General features: G+C 38.9%; 1 protein-coding gene across 4 annotated transcripts in view; it reads left to right on the forward strand.

Moving 5' to 3' along the window:
• Positions 1 to 21,389, forward strand: part of kcnip4a (potassium voltage-gated channel interacting protein 4a) — a 1,148,311-nt gene that overhangs the window by 364,541 nt on the left and 762,381 nt on the right. The gene's annotated exons all lie outside the window — the stretch shown is intronic.

Genomic DNA, 21,389 nt, shown 5'->3' on the forward strand with positions numbered 1-21,389 from the left:
GGAACCTGAAGCCCTGCCCCCTACACCAGTCTCTCAGCCACGCATTAATATGCCTGATCATATTATTCTTGCACTGGTTAGCATGTGGCACAGGCAGCAATCCTCAGATTACTATCCTGGAGGTCTTGCTTTTCTCCTTCCTACCCGACTCTCTGAATTCTCTCTTCAGGACCTCCTCCTTTTTTCTACCAATGTCATTGGTAACAACGTGTACCAAGAATTCTGGCTGTTCACCCTCTCCCTTCAGAATACTCTGCACCCGATCCGAGACATCCCGTACCCTGGCACCTGGGGAGCAACAACCATGCGGGTATCTCTATCAGGCTGACAGAACTTCCTGTCTGTTCCCCTCACTATGGAATCCCCTATGGCTACCACATTCCTCATCTTCTCTCCTTTTTGCACCGTGGAACGAGGCTCAGTGCCAGAGACCCGATCACCATAGTCATCCTCTGTCAGGTCACCCCCTCAACAGCATCCAAAACGAGATAACGATTACTGATGGGGCTGACCATATGGGTGCTCTGTACTATCTGAGCTCTTCCCATCCCTTCCCTGACAGTCACCCACTTGTCTAACTCCTGCAGCCTTGGGGGACTAACTCCTGTAGCTCCTATCTATCTCCTGCTCACTTTCCCTAATAAACTGTAGGTCATTGAGTTGCAGCTTCCGATCACTAACATGCTCTCTCAGGAGCTGCATCTTGGTGCACCTGGTGCAGATGTGGCCATCTGGGAGACTAGGAAATTCCCAGGATCCCACGTCCGACACCCAGAGCAAAGCACTAATCCTACAGACATGCTCTCTTTTCCTCAAAAAATGCAAGGAAAAATGAAGTCACTCACTTACCTCGCCGAAGCCGGAATGAACCAAAACTCTACCACTCTGACTCAGACCACTCCGTAGATGACCGCTCCACTAGGCAGTGTCTTCCTTTTATGCCTGAACCTTCCCTGCTCTCCAACTCATGATTGGTGCGCCAGTTATAGCCAAGTTCCCGCAAAGCTTTCCCCTCTTAAACTTTGCCCTCGGACCTGTACTTGCCTCCTCTCTTGTAGCTCTCCTACTCACGATTGGTGTGCCGGTTATAGCCAAGTTCCGGTGAAGCTTAAGCCTTTTAAACTTCACCTCTGGACCTATACACTGCCTCCTCTCTCATAACCACAGTTCAACCTCAAGCAGAAGCACTGACATAGCTTCTACATGATTGTGTCATTGTGTTTGGTGCACAATAAATCCTCTGAGATGTTGAGATGACACGCCCAGGGATTTAACATTGCTCAACCTTTCCACTGCTGGTCTCCTAATAAAAATGGTAGTGTGAATCCTCTTGACTTCCCTTTCATGACCAAAAACAGCATCAGGTTGAACATCACAGTAAGATGCATATCCAAAAGTAATTCAATCAGTGGTGCAAAAAGAGAGGGAAAAGTACTGAGGAAATGTTCATGGTTTCATTGTCCATTCTGAAACCTGATGGTGGAGGGAAACATTGAGCATGCTTCATGCACCTGTTCCTGCTCTTTGAATGGTAGCAATGAGAAGATGGCACGTCCTACGTGAAGGGTGTCCTGAATGATTGATGCCACCTTTTTGAGGCATCACCTTTTAAAGACGTCTTGCAGGCACAGGAGGCTAGTGCCCATGATAGAAATGGCAAGTTTACAACTTTGTGTAGCTTTTTCTGATCATGGGCAGTCGCCCCTGCATAGCAGTCATATTTGTGTAAAATATCCAATGTTCAATTGTAATATTCTGTATTAGGCAACAAGTGATTGTTGCCTGCTGGAGATATTCAGACACAGAATATGCCTTCAGTCTGGTTTGTTCAGTGATCATCTATGAGCCTATCTCCCATGAGATTAGCTTTCATCCCTTAATCTTTACTAACAACGGCTGTCCATTAATGGCCAGACATAGTCGTCATTGATTCTGGTGGTCAAAATTGATATTGCTACTTCAAACCACATGTGACCTTTTCCCTCCAACTACATCAACTACATGAGGTGGTTCAGTTGTTTTCTTTTATCATTATAATAATTACAAATGTACTTAATCTTCTTGGTTTCACTCAGACAGCTATTCTATTTCATCGTTATTAGAAATCTTTTTGCTCGATCCAGTCTGCTGTTATCCCATAGATTGCCTTAGATTATAAAAGTTTAAAAGGGATGTATAAAGGAATTTACTGCGAACAGAGCTTCACTAGCCACACTGAAGCAAAAGAATATATCTTCATATTCCTTCTGCTGTGTTCAACAACTTAAGGACAGGACCATATTTTTCTGTTAAATGTGACAGATAAAACAACAGAACCAGAAAATTTCCCCAGTCACATGGTGATCTGTTATCTGCAAATTATTACAAAATAACAAGCTTTCAAACTGAGTTTGTTTATTTCATCCCCTCAAAATATGATTCTTCCTAATACCACATAAAACAATAATGATTTGCAAGATAAACAATAAAGCTATAAAAACTGATAAACAGTGCAAGCAAAACTTTTAATCTTGAAAATAAATAGTGCAATATTTTTGTTTGATCATAACCTGTTTGATCAATTCACTGCAGTGGATCTTATAGACTCCATAGACTGCTTTGCTGCCTTCAAGTTTATTATGTTTCACTGCATCCCAACAGCTTCCCTTTTGCTCCACTTGTAGCAAAGGACATCATTCTGGTTTATAAAGTTTTAATTTGGTAATCAGCATTCAACTAGTGGAGAATACTAGTGGAGTCACTCTCATGTGGTTTACTTCCATGTTCCATTAAGAAGTTTCACAATTGTTTTGGTCCAAGCTAACACAGGGGCACAGCGGTTTTTATTTGCAGTGTCCACTCCACTTTCATGCTGCCTTCAGCAATTATGAAGATCAATATCCAATGGACAGATTCCTCAACAATGCTCTTGGTATAGCTTTTGGCTCAGCCCAGCTACCTAAGCTTAAATAAACAGCATCTAACAAATTAACAGTGAGAAAAAGTGAAAATAAATTCATATCATCAGTTCAGTGTCACCTGATGAGTCATTATACACAAAGGATCTGAGAGAAAAAAGTAATTGGACAGACCTGAGTTGTTGGTTGGACAAACTTAGGTTGTTTCTTCTGGAGTGGCAGAGTCTAAGGGAAGACTTGATAGATGATAAAATAGACAGCTGGTTCCTTTCTCCTAGGGTCAAAATGTCTAATACTAGAAGGCACATGTTCTATTTAAGGTGGGGGGGTATATTCAAAAGGGATATGTGGGATAATACTGCCAGGTGTAATAGTGGAGCAAAAACAATAGAGGCATTTAAGAGGTTCTGTGATTGACACATAGATGGGCAGGAAATGGAGGGGTATGGGCATGTTGTGGACAGGAGGGATTAATTTTGTTAGGAGTTTAATCAAGTTTATCTTTACTGTCATGAAATTCATTGTTTTGCAACAGCCATGTGCTGCAATTCATAAAAATAACTATAAGTTTCAAAATTAAATATATAGTGCAAAATTGAATAACAGGATAGTGTTCATGAATTCATGGACCATTCAGAAATCTGTTGGTGAAGATGAAGAAGCTGTTTCTAAAATATTAAATGTTGGTCTTCAGTCTCCTGTACCAACTCTGTAATTGGAGTAATGCGAAGAGGGCATGTCTGAAATGGTTAGAGTTGTTAATGATGGATGCTACCTTCTTGAGGCACTGCCTGTGACGATGTCCTTGATGGTGGGGAGATGGTGCCTATAATGCAATTGGGTGAGTCTACTCCCTTTGCAAACTTTTTCAATCCTGTACGTTTGGGTTTGCCATACCAGACAGTGATACAATCAGTCAGAATGTTCTCCAAAGTGCATTTGTAGAAATTTGTAAGAGTCTTCGATGGCAGACCAGCACTCCTCAAAATCCTACTGAAGCAGGGTCACTGGCAAGCCTTTTTTTGTCATTTCATCAATATATTCTGCCCAAGATAGGTCCCCTGAGATGTTGCCACCCAGGCCCATAGAACTTAAGACTGCTGACCCTTTCCATCCCTGACCCCTTAATGGTGATAGGTGTGTGTGTCCCTGGCTTCTTCTTCCTTAAGTCCCCAGTTCATGTCTTAGCCTTTCTGATGTTCAATGTGATTTAACAACTCACATTTAACAACCCTATCTCACTCTTGAACGCCTCCTCATTGCCATCTGAATTCTGCCAACAGCGAATTTATAAATGCCAATGGTAGTGTCAACAGCAAATTTATAAATGCCAATGATAGTGTCAATGATTTATAAATCAATTTCCACACAGTCATTAGTTTAGCACAATGTTATGGACCAGATGGCTTGTTCTTCTGCTGTATTGTTCTGTGTTTCAATGATATAACAGGCACTAGAAGGCTAAGGGCAATGAGGGGAGGGTGACATTTCATTCTGTACATTCAGTCCTCATGGTCTTTCCTCAAAAGACCAGAGGACATGGGTGCAGAGTTCAACCATTCAGCTCCTGCAGACTTTTCCATCATTTGATCATGGCTGATTTATTTTCCTTCTTGTCCCCATTCTGCTGCCTTCTCCCCATTAATTTTGATGCTCTTACTAATTAAGAATCTATCAACCTCCACCTTAACTATACCCAGTGACTTGGCCTCTACAGCCATCGGTGAATTCCACAGATTCACCATACTTTGACGAATGCAATTCCTCCTCATCTCTGTTCTAAAGGGAAATCCTTCAATTCAATGTGCATACCCGCTCGTCCTTTCAATATTTGGTATGTTTCAATGAGATCCCTCCCCCCCCCCAATTCTTCTAAACACCAGCAAGTACAGACCCAGAGCCATTAAATACTCCTCATGCATTAACCCTTTCATTCATGTGATCATTCTCATAAAACTCCTTTGGACTCTTTCCAATGCCATTACAATCTTCCTTAGATTATGGGGCACAGAAGCTACTCACAAGTCTGACCAATGTCTTACAAAGCCTCAACATTATTCCTTGCTTTTATATTCTAGTCCTCTCAAAACAAATGCTAATATTGCATTTGTCTTCCTTACAATTGACTTATCCTTCGTTAACTTTGAGGGAATCCTGCATGAAGACTCTTAAGTCCCTTTGCATCTGATTTCTGAATTTGTCCCCCATTTATATAATAGTCTGCGTCTATATTCCTTTTACCTAAGCGCATGACCATATACTTTCCTCCACTGTATTCTGTTTGCCACTTCTATGTCCATTCTCAGTCCAAGTGCTTTTGCAGAATCCCTACTTCCTCAACATTACTTCTCTCTCCCCACCCCCCCCCTGTCATCTTTGTGTCATCCACAAACCTGGCCACAAAGTCATCAACCCCTTCATCCAGATTATGAGCAGCTGACCCAACACCAACCACTGCGGTCACAAAAGGTCCCCTTTATTCCCACTTTTTGCCTTCTGCCAGTCAACTAATATTCTGCCCATGAAAGTATATTTTTGCAATACCATAGGCTCCTATCTTGTTTCATTTTTAGAAATTTTATTGATACGTAATCATCAAGAGCTATAAAATGATACAAAAGTTTAACAGATTAATATGCATACAATTAATAAAGCTGAAGAAAAAAGCTGATCTTGAATATAAAAATGGAAAAAAAAATTATATATAGAAAAAAGGGGAAAAAAAGAACCCCATCTCCTAAAAAAAACCCACCAACTATAAAAAAAAAACATTAGGAATCAACTCCCCCCCCTGGAGCAATACGTTTGACCATCATCTAAATATATTTTTAAAAAGAGTTATCAACTGTCATTTCATATTTATATATTATAAAAATAAAATTGGAAGGAAACCACATAACTTAATTCAAATTAAATGATAATGTTTGGCAAAAGAACCCCATCTTCTCTCAAAATCAAATCGAGGATCAAAAGTTCTACTTCTGATTTTTTCCAAACTAAGACATAACATCACTTGAGAAAACCATTCAATTAACGTAGGGGAAGAAATATCTTTCCATTTTAATAGAATAGCTCTTCTTGCCAGCAGTGTTACAAATGCAATTATATGTTGATCTGAAGATGAGATACCCTGAATATGATGTGGAACTATTCCAAATAGGACAGTCAATCTATTAGGTTGTAAATTAATTTTCAAAGCTTTAGAAATTGTAGAAAATAAAGATTTCCAAAATGATTTTAAAGAAGAACATGACCAGAACATATGTGACAAAGTAGCTACTTCAATTTTACATCTATCACAATAGTTATCTATACTAGGAAATATTTTAGATAGTCTCTCCTTTGTTAAGTAATAACGGTGTACAATTTTAAATTGAGTTAAACAATGGTTGGCACATACAGAAGAAGAACTTACATTTTTCAAAACTCAAAGCCAATCTTCATTAACAATGATCATATTAAGTTCTCTCTCCCAATCTTGTTTAATCTTTAGTGATAAGTTCTCTTTTTGCAGCAAAAGTAAATTATAAATTCTGCTAATGGAACCTTTCACTAAGGGATTCAATTTCAAAATGGTATCCAACAAATCAGATTATCGTAAATATGGAAACTTAGGTAAATATTGTTGTAAAAAATGTCTAACCTAAAAAATATTCAAAAAATGTGTATGAGTGAGAGAACATTTATTAATTAACTCCTCAAAAGTCATCAATCAACCATCACAAAATAAATCTGTAAAAGAATGAATTCCTTTATTTTTCCATAGAAGAAAAATGGGGTCAGTTGTTGAAGGGTTAAATAAAAAATTTCAATATAAAAAACTAGATAACTTAAATTGTTTAGCAGCCCCTATCTTGTTTAGCAGCATCATATATGATACTTTTCCAAAGGCCTCCTGAAAATCCAAATAAACAGCATTCATTGACCCTCTTTTGTCTATCCTGCCTATTACTTCCACAAAGAATTCCAACAAAGAACTGGGCACTATCATCTTCCTTTGGGATGGTCTGCAACATTCTGATGTACACCAGAATAACAAGGGACCTCCTTGTCATTTGCTAGTTGCTGTAAAATTTGAGCCAGTTATCCATGCTTTGGAGACCTTGAATACCTTGGATACTATCAGAAAGAAAACCTTTTAAATATTTTATTGATTATTTTAGAGATGACATGAGATCATAATTTCTCCTAAATCCATTGTTGCTGCCCTTGTTCATGTGTTTTTAAATCACTTTTTATATCATAAATTAATAATGTTACTTTTGCTTAAGATGGAAATGCTGAATACCATGTGTGGTTTTCCATAATTCAGTTAGTATGCAGAATTTCTGTAAAAGTTTTATGGTCTCTTGTTACAACTTCAAGAGAAGAACAGGGGAAGACAAGAAGGTTTCATACAAATTTTATCCTGATATATTTATAAAGGTGCTCTTATTTCTTTGAGATTATGAGGTAAACTGGAAAATTTGAGAAAATTAATTGTGAAAGAAAATTGTATGAAAAGTAATGGTTCATGTCTGACAGATAACAAGTGAGTAAGGTGGCAAAGAAGGTATATGGTATTTTTGCTTCATTGTTTGGGATATTGAATACAAAAGTTGGAAATTCACAGTATCAAGGTTTAAGACACAGCTAAAGTATTGTGTGCTGTTCTGATTGCCACATTATAAGAATGATGTGAAGGCTTTGCAGAAGTTCACCAGTCTGCTGCCTGGATTGCATAGTAATAGCTAGATAAAATTAGTTTTGATTAGTTTTCATTTGTCACATGTACATTGAAATAGACAGTGAAATGCATAAAGTGTGTCAATGAACAACAGTCCAAGGATGCATTGTGGGCAGCCCAGAAGCGTCACCACACTTCTGGCGGTAAGACAGTATGCCCACAGTTTACTAACTCTAACCCGTACATCTTTGGACAACTTGAATTGTTCTCTCTGGATCATTGGAGGCTGAGGTGCAAACGTATACAAAATTATGTGAGACAGATGGTGTAAGGTAGTCAGTCTTTTTCACATGGGGGTGATATAAAATATTAGAGGATGTCGATTTAAAGTGAGTGAGGGAAAGTTTAAAGGAGATTTATGTGGCAAGTTTTATTTACTCAGAGAGTGGAAGGAGCTCGGTACTTACTGGTGGTGGAAACAGATACAATGTCAACATTTAGACAGGAACAAGAGCAGGCAGCAAGTTGAGGGATAGAAACCATCTGTAGGCAGCTGGGTGAGTTAGACATGCGTCACGGTCAACACAAACATAATAGTCCAAAAGGCCACTTCTTGTGCTTTACTCTTCTGTGTTCTGTGTTGGGATTATTTAAAGTAAAAACACTATCAGATATTTCTGATTTAGAACGGCTATATTTTAAAAAGTCCAAATAAAATTGTAGTATTTATGATTGCATTGAGAAGCTGTTATATTTGAATATGCTTATTTAAAATCCTGGATAATTAAAGAAGAATTCTCTGGAAGGCATCCTCATTTTACACAGTTTTTGATCACAGTACAGTGACTGTGCCTTGCTTAAAGACTTACTCGATTTTTTGGGTTATTTTTCAGATCAGTTCTTTTGAGCTTAATACAATAGATAAAAGATCATGCAACAATTAAAACATAAATTAGCATCTTTCAGTAGTATTTATCAAAACTTGGGTTTACCCTTAACTTGTTATAAAATAAAGTATTGTATAGAAATAATACACAAAAAATGGTGGACGGACTGCGCAAGTCAGGCAGCATCTATGCACGGGAATAAAGAGTCAATGTTTAAGACTGAGACCTTCATCAAAATGGAAAGGGAGTGGGCAAAATCTGGAATTAGAAAGTGGGGGGCGGGGGGAAGAGGAAGGGGTACAACTTGGTAAAGAGATAGGTGAAGGAGAAGTGAGTGGATGGTGGAGGGAAGGGATGAAATAAGAAGTTGGGAGGTGATAGGTGGAAGTGCTGAAGGGCTGGAGATGAAGAAATCTATTAGAAGAGGACAGCGGAAAATGGAAGAAACAGGAGGAGGAATACCAGAGGGAGACGATGGAAGGTGAAGGAAAGACAGAGGAGAGACACTAACCAGAAAAGGGAATGGAAAAAGAGAGAAGTGGAGGGAGGGGAGAATGATTGCCAAAAGTTTGGTTGGAGGCTACCCCGACAGAATATGAGGTGCTGCTCCTCCAGTCAGATGACATGAATGTCACTTTCTCTAACATCCAGTAATACTCACCCCTCCCCATACTTTGGCCTCACTGTGGCAGTACAGGAGGCCATAGACAGACATTTCAGAGTGGGAATGGGAAGCAAAATTGAATTGGGTAGTCACAAGGTAGAAAATGGTGCTATTTTATTAAGTAAAATTTTCAGGAAACTAATGAAGATCGACAGTGATTAAAAACCGGAAATGGGTTTTGGCTTCATTAATTAAATGATACTGAATTATTAATTTTCAAAGTTCAAAGTAAATTTATTATCAAAGAACATGCATATCACCGTATGCAAACCTGAGATTCGTTTCCTTGTGGGCATGCTCAATAAATCCAATAACCGTAACAGAATCAATGAAACATCACATCCAGCAGGGCGGACAACCAGTGTGCAAAAGACCACAAACTGTGCAAATACAATACAGAACAAAAGAGAAAAAAATAATAAATTAACCATCAATAAATAAAGAGTCCTAGTGATGGGACAACTGTAGTTGCAGGAAGTTATTCCCCTCTGGTTCAGGAGCCTGATGATTGATGCGTAATCACTGTTCCTGAACCTGGTGGGGTAGCTTCTTCCTGATAGCAGTAGTGAGAGGAGAGAATGGCCTGTGTGGAAAGGGTGCCTAATGATGGTTACTGCTTTCCTGCGACAACACTCTGTGTAGATGTGCTCAATGGTAGGGAGGTTTTTACTTCGCTTGAGAAGTGGCTTGGATACATTCCAACTTGCCTACCGGCACAACAAGTCCACAGGAAATGCCGTTTCATTGGCTCTTCACTCAAACCTGGAACATCTAGGTAGCAAAACTGCATACATCAGGATGCTCTTTATCAAATACAGTTCTGCATTCAATACTTTCATCCCCTCAAAACTAATTATAAGTTTCAAGACCTTGGCTTCAATGCCTCCTTGTGTAATTGGATCCTTGATTTCCTCACTTGCAGACCCTAGTCATTTTGGATTGGCAATAACACCTTCTCCACAATCTCCATCAGCACAGGCAAACTGTAGTGGTTTCTTTAAAGCAAACCAAAACCGCTGAGAGACTAAGCCAGGAGATTGACCCTGTATGATGCACTTCCAAATAATGAAGTTCCAAAGTCGAGAATGGTGCTTTCAATCCTTTATTATTAAACCAGCAAAATGATAAAAAACTAACAGAACTAAATAAGCGATATTGTGAACTTTGCATTTAAATCAGCATAACTACACATTCTAATTAGTGATATCAGAATTAGCATTCTATATGTATTTAAGTGGTCAACAAACAAAATATCATTCCCTGCCTGCCTCTAACAACTAACTAAGCACGATTACATGTACTCATTTGCTTCCACCACAACCCAGCGCATGTGACAGATTACCATAATAAATATGGCACAAAATACAATACAGTTGTAAAATAGATACATGCCTCTTACATGCAGCCCAAGGCCGTATGCTTATCCCCCTGCTCTACTTGTTTTACACTTATGACAGTGTGCACAAGCACAACTCCAATGCCATGTTTAAGTTTGCTGACAACACCACTGTTGTTGGCCAAATCAAAGGTGGTGACAGATCAGCATATAGGAGGGGGTTTGAAAATTATTTAAATAAATGACAAAATATTTTCCATCCCAATGAATGCTTTTAAGGCAAAATGTAAACAAACTATCACCATGTAAATGAATTTGAGCAGAAATATGGAAGCTATAAATATTTTAATATAAAATATAATTTCCTAAGTGGGTACAATTTGAATACTGCTTGTATACTAATTGATAACTTTGCTCAAAGTCTGTAGACTGCTCCTTAAGGTAAAACTGATTATACTTGAGAAAGCAGAGAGCACAGTAATTCATTAAGAGGTGAAAAGAACTTTTTATCCAAACGATTGAAAGGCTATGGATGTGGATGAGACAGAAACCATGTCAACATTTTAAGAATAGGCCTTATGAATAGAAGTTTGAAGGAAGATAAGTGGATGGAACCTTATATTCTGAAAGTTCTCATGTTGAGATATAAATTGTATTTGTTGCATTAACTTGTTTGATTCAAGTTGTAGCTACCTGTAATATTTTATCAGAAATCTGTTAAATTCTAGTTACTACAGGGAAAATTGGCACAATTATGGAATAGAACTCGTTCTAGTGCATTAAAAGTATAGATAGGTAATTGAAATATCAGAGAATGACAAAAAAATTGTTGAACATGTCAGTATTTTCTTGGGGTTCTGTGGCAGAAGCTTAAAAATAGTAACTTACACATTCTTCAGGACTCATTTTCAATCTCTTATCAACATTACAGCCTGGGGTCTGCAGAATTTCTAGAGATCAGAGATCTTTATTCTAGGTTCTTTTTAATGGTGTGGGATTCATCAATAAAAGTAGGTTGGTACCTGCGTTTCAATATCTTCAAATAATCATCAAAGAAACACATGCTGTGTTTGGCCTGCCATTCTGGCATGCTGGAGTTAGGAAACTCCACTACACATTTGCAATAAAAAAATAATCAGAAAATTAATTAATCATGAAATTGGCACTTCAGTCTCAAAATTTTCAGTTATGCTTCCAGATCCTCTTTGTGTATGGAGATGCCTGAATATGCACGGTTGCATCCATCTGAGGGAAATGCATCAAAAAATGTTACTTTAACATAATTTACTTGTGTACTTCCATCCACACAGAAACAGGCATCCACAAAGAATATACAACCTGCTTGGATGAGACTTAACCGAGCAGGTACCAACACATGAAGACAGGGTTGGGAACAGTTTACTGTGGGATATTCTTCAGGGTTAAAACTCTATAAATGTTACGGCTCGCACTTAAGACTTTCAATTTTCACATCCCTACCATCACATCTCAACTCTGACTACAATCTCAATTTGATTCCCACCCTGCAAACTGACCACATTAATTGAGAAAATGAGGACAGGCCTTTGGGAATGTTAACTACATTGGAACTGTTGCTCAAAGTGTCCCAAATATTGGCTGACTAGGCACTGCACAGTTAACACTTTGTTCCGGCTGTTAAAATACATCCAAGCACCTCCGGCAATGTCCCTTTTAAAGTACTATTCTTTTTACTTCTATTCCTTGTGCATTTGACAAAATTGGAATCTGCATTGTTATTGCATTGGGAGGTTATTTCTTTCACAGAAGCAGATGCTCCAATTTTCAAATCAGTTTTATTTTGGATGTGTGCAGCACAATTAGTGCAGGCAAATAGTAATTCAGTATTACACCACACCAGGGCTTTGTTGTTCATGCATCGATCTTCTAGGGTTTCTGTTCCTGGGTTCAAGATGTTTTTCCACTGTACCCTATTTCTCTAGGTTGTTCAGTAACTGCAAACACATTACAATTGATATATTTCATGTGCACTTCTATACATTTTCATTAAAGTGCACCTAAAACATTTAAATGTTTTAAATAAGAGAAGACAAAAAATTGTTTAATTGACTGGAGAAAAAAAATTGCAGATGCTAGAAACCTGTAAAAAAAGGCAGGAAGTGTTTAGCAGCATCCGAGGGAAGAGGGGTCTGATGTTTTGGATTAAGCACCTTTCATTGAGACTGGAGACAACAAATGTGTTCTAAGTTGGAGAGCGAGTGGTGAAAAGATAGAAGAAAATGTGCAGAATACTATAGGAACTCAGCAGGTCAAGCAGTATCTATGGGGAGAAATGGATAGTCAATGCTTTAGGTCAAGACCCTTCACTTGGACTGAAAGGTAGAGGGGAAATGGGCCAGTATAAAATAAACAAGGGAACAGGTGAAACAAAAGCTGGCAGGTGGTAGGTAGATAGAGCTGGCAAAGGAAGAGTGGAAGTAGCACCAGACACTGGGAGGCGATGGGTAGAAGTGACAAAGGGTGATGCAATTTGGTAGGAATGCAAGGGGAGCATGGAGTCAAAGGAGGAAGATGGGGAGGAAAAAAACAAAGAGACATTGGAAAAGTCTGTGATGGGGTGCACACCAAGATGACAAAGCAACAATTACTCCTAAAACTAGATGTTGGCACAGAGTAAGACAAGGACAAATTGAAGTCGAGATACAACCACATCTGTGAAATTTCTAACTCAAGTATCAACTCCCAAGAATTAAGAAGTGCTTAGTTGGCATATGAGATACTCTGGCTTACTTGACACTGTAGTGTCCAATATTGCTCCGACAATGCCCAAAGTCTGAGAATCAGCCCCTCAGCTAGCAATTTATAAGAGAGTTGATATTTTGACAAGTCTGCAGTCTATCATAGTCTTCTCTTCTGTTCCCCCCCCCGCAACTGAAACCATGCTTCTTACCTCTCTGGCTCTGATAAAGTATCCTTGACATGAAACATTGACTCTGTTTCTCTTGCCACTGATGAATTCTTTAATTGGCACTGACAATAGCTGCCAGACAGCCTGCAGCATCAGCAATTGGTAAACAGGCTGACGGAGTGATGGCAATGTTGATTGACATGAAAATTACTTCAAGGCCTAAACTGCATTGTTCAACTTCATTTAATATTTTAATTAGACCCCTTACCTCTACCCCTTTCCAATTAGCTTGGAAATGAAGCAAGAATCATCTCATTGGACTAGGATGTTAATTATATGAAATAGTCTCAGTCCTACTGAGGATATCAAGACCTCCACTGGGGGGATCTGTAATTAAGTCTCATTCCTGGTGGACTTGCTTATTTGGGATTTGTCCGTGCTAATTGGATTTAACAAATGTGTTTCTGATCTCTTGCACTTATTCAGAGATAACCCACGGGGCATTATTACCAACTTCATGTTTTGCTTGCTTTGTTGCACTTCTATATCAGCCCAAAGCTGTGTTTATTTGAGATTCAGTATTAATAACCTGAATGTCAATTGTGATTATAGCAGTTTGAAATTATTTGTCTGGTGGTGGACAGACTGTCTCTCCACTCTGTATTAACCAATCCCAAGAATGAAGTAGTATGAAACTTATCATGTGCTTAAAAATAAAGTTAAAACTAAGTTTAATTCAAAACACAAATGTGGAAATAGGCTCACATAGAGTTTCTGGTACAGACAATTCCTCAGAAAGAATAATAATTAAAAACTGGATCACTCTCATGTACAACTAAATGAACTTGACTAGTTCTTAGCAAAAGCATCTTACTATACGAGGGAGGGAAATATGTCTAAAATATGTAGGATATACAGTAAACAAAAAGATATGTATCCAAATTGAAGACTCCTGTGCAAAAGAGTAAAAACATGTATTAATTCCCATCATGATTCACATTGCTGACATACCTCTAAAAAGGTAAAGGAGTGTGTCTTAAATATATGGAATTGATTATGTCAAAAGGTCTTCAAATGATAAAAAACATTTATTTATAGATTATATTATACCAGTAAAGAAACAGTTTTTAACTGATAATAATAATGAGAATATAGAAGGCATAAATGAAAGACAAATTAGTTTATTTGGAATGTGGTAGGAAACCGATGTGATCACAGGGAGAATGCTATTATTTTTTTTTCTTTTTTTTTTATTTTATTATTTAATTATGTGGGCATGCTCTCTCATACGGGTGAGGGCTGGGCCTCAAGCTGTAGTATTGACTGGTGGTGGGGGGGGCAGGGGTCGGGTCGGGACTCCTTTATTCCGTGATTGCAATCTTGTGTGTGTTGTACTGTTGGTAATATGTTTGACTTTGTAGTAACGCTCAGAATGCTATTATTAATAGTTAAATTCTTACTTTATTGAACCCAAATAGTAAACTTTTTAATTACAGTAGCAACATTTAAAAACATACTTAGCAGTGTGCAAAATTAACTAATATTAAAGTACACAATAATAATAATGTGCAATAATAATGTACCAAATAATAAAACAGGGAATATTGTACTATGATGTATGTTCTCCTGTCGCACAGAGATGAACTGTTGTATATGCTTATTGCATTTGGTAGGAAAGATTTTCTGCAAACAATACTTGTAACAGTGGAGCTGAATGAGTCTGCTTATTCAGTAGGTCATGGAGAGGATGTGCTATAGAGAGAGAGAGACAGACAGAGAGAGAGCAAAAAAAGCAGTTTACACCTGAGAACATCATTCATAACAGCTCAACATAAGGAAGTATTGCAGTTGTGAAAGAATGATCACAGTATGATTGAATTTCGCATTCAGATGGAGGATGAAATAGTTAGATCTGAAACTAGAGTATTATGCTTGAACAAGGGAGACTACAACAGGATGAGGGCGGAGTTGGTTAATGTGGATTGGGAGCACAGGCTATTTGGTAGGACAGTTGAGGAACAGAATACTTTCAAAGAGATTTTTCACAGTGCTCAATAGAAGTATATTCCAGTCAAAAGTAAGAGCAGTGAGTGTGGGGAGAGCCAGCTTTGGATAACTACAGAAATAAAAGACGGTATCAAATTAAAAGCTCTTGTGTACAAAGTTGCAAAGAGTAGTGGGAGACTGGAGGATTGGGAAAACTTTAAAAAGCAACAAAGAACAACTAAACATGAAATAAGGAAAGGGAAGATAGAGTAGGAAAGAAAATTAGCACAAAATATAAAAACAGATAGCATAAGTTTTTATAAATATATAAAGCGGAAGAGGGTGGCTAAAGTCAACGTAGGTTCCATGGAAGACAAGAAGGGAAAATTGTTATTGGGTGATAAGGAAATGGCTGAGGCATTGAACGGCTATTTTGTGTCGGTCTTCATGGTGGAGGAGACGTCTAATATGCCAAAGAAGGATGTTATGCACGAAAAGGGAGGTGAGGACCTCCATAAAATCACTTTCACTGAAGATATAGTGATGAGCAAATCAGATGGCCTAAAGGTGAATACGTCCCCTGGTCCTGATGGAATGCATCCGAAGTTGCTGAGGGAATTGGCGGAGGTTATAGTGGACACATTGGTAATCATTTATCAAAACTCTCTAAACTATGGGCAGGTCCCAGCAGATTGGAAGACAGCAAATGTCATGCCATTTTTTAAAAAAGGATGTAGGCAAAAGATGGGCAACTATAGGACAGTTAGCTTAACATCTGTAGTCGGGAAAATGCTTGAAGCTGCCATTAAGGAAGAAATAGCGAAACATTTAGAAAGGAGTGGTTCCATTAGACAGACACAACATGGATTCAGAAAGAGCAGATCCTGTTTGACAAACTTACTGGAGTTCCTTGAGAACATAATGAGTGCAGTGGATAAAGGGGAACAGGTGGATGTCATATACTTGGATTTCCAGAAGGCATTCGATAAGGTGCCTCACAAGAGACTTATAAATAAGATACGGATGCATGGAGTTGGAGGAAGTGTATTGGCATGGATAGTGGATTGGTTAACCAATAGATGGCAGAGAGTTGGTAAAAATGGGTGTTTCTCAGGTTTGCAGTCAGTGGTGAGTGGGGTGCCGCAGGGGTCATTGCTGGGTCTGCACCTGTTTACCATTTACATTGATGATTTAGAAGAGGGGACTGAGTGTAGTGTAGCAAAATTTGCTGATGACACTAAACCTAGTGGAAAAGCAAATATGGAGAGCAAATAAAGATGTGGAGAGTCTGCAGAGAGTTATAGATAGGTTAAATGAATGGGCCAAGGTCTGGCAGATGGAATACAACGTTGGTAAATGCAAGATCATCCACTTTGGAAGGAATAATAGAAGAGCAGGTTATTATTTAAATGTTAGAAGAGTTCAGCATGCTGTTGTGAAGAGGGACTTGGGAGTGCTTGTGCATGAATCGCAAAAAGTTGGCTTGCAGGTACAACAGGTAATTAAGAAGGCAAACAGAATGATGGCTTTCATTACTAGAGGGATTGAATTCAAGAGCAGGGAGGTCATGCTGCAACTATACAGGGTACTGGTGAGGCTGCACCTGGAGTACTGTGTGCAGTTCTGGTCTCCATACTTGAGGAAGGATAAACTGGCTTTGGAGGTAGTGCAGAAAAGGTTCACTAGGTTGATTCCAGAGATGAAGGGGTTGACCTATGAGGAGAGATTCAGCCACCCGGGACTATACTCTCTGGAGTTTAGAAGAATGAGAGGGGATCTTATAAAAACATACAGAATTTTGGATAGGATAGATAAAATAGAATTAAGAAAGTTGTTTCCATTGGTAGGTGAGATTAGAACTAGGGGATATTGCCTCAAGATTACATAGTAGGGGAAATAAGGGTTATAGGGAAAAGGCAGGTAGATGGAGCTGAGTTTACGGACAGATCATCCATGATCTTATTGAATGGTGGGGCAGGCTCGATGGGCTGGATGGCCTACTCCTGCTCCTATTTCTTATGTTCTTAAGTGATTATGTAATTTTCATTATACCACATTTTGTGTTCATTGTCTTGTTTTTTGCCTGTCAAAGTATTTTAGATATAAAAGAAAATTTCAAAATGATGAACAGATTGAGTCCACTGGTCTGAAGTTAAATGGGTTATTGAAGGAGAACAAAATAAATTGTTCATATCTTAATAACTTAGTTTTGAAAATTTCCTCTATGGTACCCTTTGATTGGCTGCTATGAGTGTCTCTTTCCTGTCTGACATGTACATATTGGAAACACAATTCACACCGTCCATCACACTGGTAATGACAGTATCATATGTGATGCTGTTGTATACTGAAGATAAGCAGAGTGTGGAGTTCATGATTTGAAAGAAATGGCATTGTATTGGATTTAAGTAAAGCAGCTGACGCTGTGCTTTCAATTTTGTTTAGCAGTAGAATGAAATCATCTTGCACAACCACCTTCCTGTGTTACTTACTGGGATTATCAATTACATTCAGGTTTGGTAGTAAGTTACTGGGTTATACAGAACTGAGATAAACCTGTTGGTTCACATTGTCCATGGCAATCATCAATTACCCATCTAAACTAATCCTATTTACCAGCACATTGTCTGTAACCTTCAACTATGTGAGAATTCAAAGAGTTAACTGGATACTTCTCAAATCCTATTAGTATATCCTCTTCCACTATCCAATTTCAGATTCCAATCATCTTCTGAGTGAAAAAATTCTTCCTCTGATCTTCTCTAAACGTCTTCCCCTTAACCTAATCTATATTCTCTAATGTTTGACACTTCTGTTAGAGGGTAAAGCTTTCTACTCTGTATCATATCTGTGCCCCTCATAAGTGAGGGCCTCTGCCTATAAGTGAAATGCTCAATCCCAGGAGACAACATGGTGAGTCTCCTCTGCATCCTCTCCAGTCCAGTTATGTTCTTCCTATAGGTTAGTGACTAGAACTAAAACACAGTCATTCAGTTGTAGCTTAACCAGTTCTATCAAAGTCCCTGTTCTTATATTCCATGCCCTGGCTAATGGGGCTAATGGACGGCAGCATCCTGGATACCTTCTTCACTACCTTACTTACCTGTTCTATCATGATCAGGGATCCAAAGATTTGTGCATTGTGGTCCCTAGGAGCACTAAGGATGGCCTATCCATGTTAACCCTCACAAATTGCACTACCTGAAATAGATCAGAATTAACTTCCATCTGGCATTGCTTTGCCCATTTACAAACTGATCAAATATCTTCCTATAATCAAAGACTATCCTTCTTACTATCAACAACATCACTAGTTTATGTGATAGCTGCTACCTTACTAATCATGCTCCCTACATTGACGTACAAATTTTAATGTCTGTGACAAAAAGTAAGGATCCTGTCACCAGCCCCTTTGGTACGCCATTGGTCACAGGTTCAGCCCTGATGCAGAGTTTTGACCTGATAAGTTCACAATCCCTTTGCCTCCATCAATGCTGCCTGACTGGCTGAGCCCTTTCAGAAGTTTGTTTGTGTTCTTTGCTACAAGCTCCAGCACCTGAAGTCTACTGTGTCACCACAAAAACAGACTTCCTTTGCCATTCACCAAGCCAATTTTGGGTCCAATTTGCCAACCTGCCTTGGATTCTAACCTTTTGGACTAGAGTCCCATGATGGACCTTGTCAAAAGCCTTGGTCTGCATGGGCATGATGGGCTGCTAGGCTAGCGTCTGTGCTGAATAACTCTATGAATCTATAAATCCATAATGACAACTTTCAGAATGGGGTAGCACATCAGCAGTGGAAGCCTCAATTAGCAGAGATATTTATAAAGTATGCTTTTCATGTGACTTTCTGTGACAATGTATGGGAATACTGCTTCATTTAGAAATAGAGTTATATGTAACTATTACATCTGCAACAAGAAAATGGACAGGTCAGCATTGACAATGACTGTGGTAATTGTAGTCTATTCAATATTCCAGTAATATTTAAGAAATAGTGCAAATATATTGATTGTTTGTTTACATAATTCATTGCCATAAGACCGTAAGATATCGGAGCAGAATTTGGCCATTTGGCAAATCGAGTCTGCTCGCCATTTAATCATGTTTGATCCATTTTCCCTCCCATTCTCCTGCCTTCTCCCCATGTCCCTTCATATTCTGACTAATCAAAAATCTATCAACCTCTGCCTTAAGTATACCTAAAGACTTCGCCTCCACAGCCACCCTGTGGCACGAATTCCACCGATTCACCACGCTCTGGCTAAAGAAATTCCTCCTCGTCTCCATTCTAAAGGGACACCCCTCTATTCTGTGGCTGTGTTCCCTGGTCTTAGACTCCCCAAGCACAGGAAACATCCTCTCCACATTCACTCTGTCGAGGCCTTTCAACATTCAAAAGGTATCAATGAGATCACCCCTCATTCTTCTGAATTCCAGTGAGTAGAGGCCTGGAGCCATCAAACACTCCTCATACGACAAACCTTTCAATTCTGGAATCACTTTCATGAAATTCATTTGAACTCTCTCCAATGTCAGCACACCCTTTCTTTGATAAGGGGCCCAAAACTGCTCACAATACTCCAAGTGAAGCCTTACCAGTGATTTATAAAGCCTCAACATTATACAACACACACAAAAAGCAGGTGGAACGCAGCAGGCCAGGTAGCATCTATAGGGAGAAGCGCAGTCGACATTTCGGGTTGAGACAATGCTGTCTGGCCTGCTGTTTTCCACCAGCATTTTGTGTGCGTTGCTTGAATTTTCAGCATCTGCAGATTTCCTCTTGTTTGCGTTCTCAACATTACATCATTGCTTTCATATTTTAGGCCTCTTGAAATGAATGCTAACGTCACATTTTCCATCCTCACCACTAACTCACCCTGCAAATTAAACTTCAGGGAATCCTGCACGAGGACTTCCAAGTCACTTTGCACCTCAGATCTTAGATTATTCTTTCAATTTAGAAAATAATCTACGCTTTTATTTCTTCTACCACAATGCACAACGATCCACTTCCTGACATTGAATTCCATCTGCCTCTTCTTTTCCCATTCTCCTAATCTGTCTAAGACCTTTTGTAGCCTCTCTACTTCCTCAAAACAACCAGCCCCTCCACCTATCTTTGTATTGTCTGCATTCTTGGCCACAAAGCCATCAATTCCATCATCCAAGTCATCGGCATATAACCTGAAAAGAAGCGGTCCCAACACAGACCCCTGTGGAACACCACTAGTCACCAGCAGCCAACCAGAAAGGGATCCCTTTATTCCCACTGCTTGCCAATCAGACAATGCTTTATCCATGCCGGTATCCTTCCTGTAATACCATGGGGTCTTAACTTGCTCAGCAGCTTCATGTGTGGCACCTTCTCAAAGGCCTTCTGAAAATCCAGGTATACATCTTCCACTGACTCTCCTTTGTCTATCCTGCTTGTTATTTCTTCAATGAATTCCACAGGATATGGGTTATATGGAAGAAGTATGTGAATGGCACGTATCATTATGCCATGTCATATTTGAGTGCCTCGCTATAGAGAAAATAAGCATAAATGAGTTACCTTGGGCTCCTGTGGTTTTCTTTTAATTAGATTATGGAGTTATCATACATTGCAGTAGCGACAAGGTAGTTTTAAAATGAACCCGAGATGGTTACCCACCTGCTGAAGTGCAGCAAGATGTACAGATTAAAGTAAAGCACATTTGTTTCTTCACAGAGGAGAGAGACAGTTGAGTTAAAAGCAGGCAGAAGATGAACAAAATTTATGGGTTCATAAACAGTGAGCTGTGGATGATAATAATAATAAATAAAATACTGCAGATATAGCTGGCTACATCTGAAAAAGAGATGCTTTTTATTGCATGATGTATACTGAACAAATTGTGCACTATTTTATAGCAAATGGAATATCCGATAAGAAAAGAATGCTAGCTTTGTTGAGTGCAATCGGTGGAAGGGTATATAGTTTGCTTAGAACCAAACAACTCAGCTGAAATGAGTTTTGCTGATATCGTGAATGTAATGCAGTAACATTTAGAACTAAAGCCATTGTTGATTGCAGAAC

This window comes from Hemitrygon akajei, chromosome 13 (genome assembly GCF_048418815.1).
Source record: "Hemitrygon akajei chromosome 13, sHemAka1.3, whole genome shotgun sequence".
In the NCBI taxonomy this organism is placed as follows: Eukaryota; Metazoa; Chordata; class Chondrichthyes; order Myliobatiformes; family Dasyatidae; genus Hemitrygon; species Hemitrygon akajei.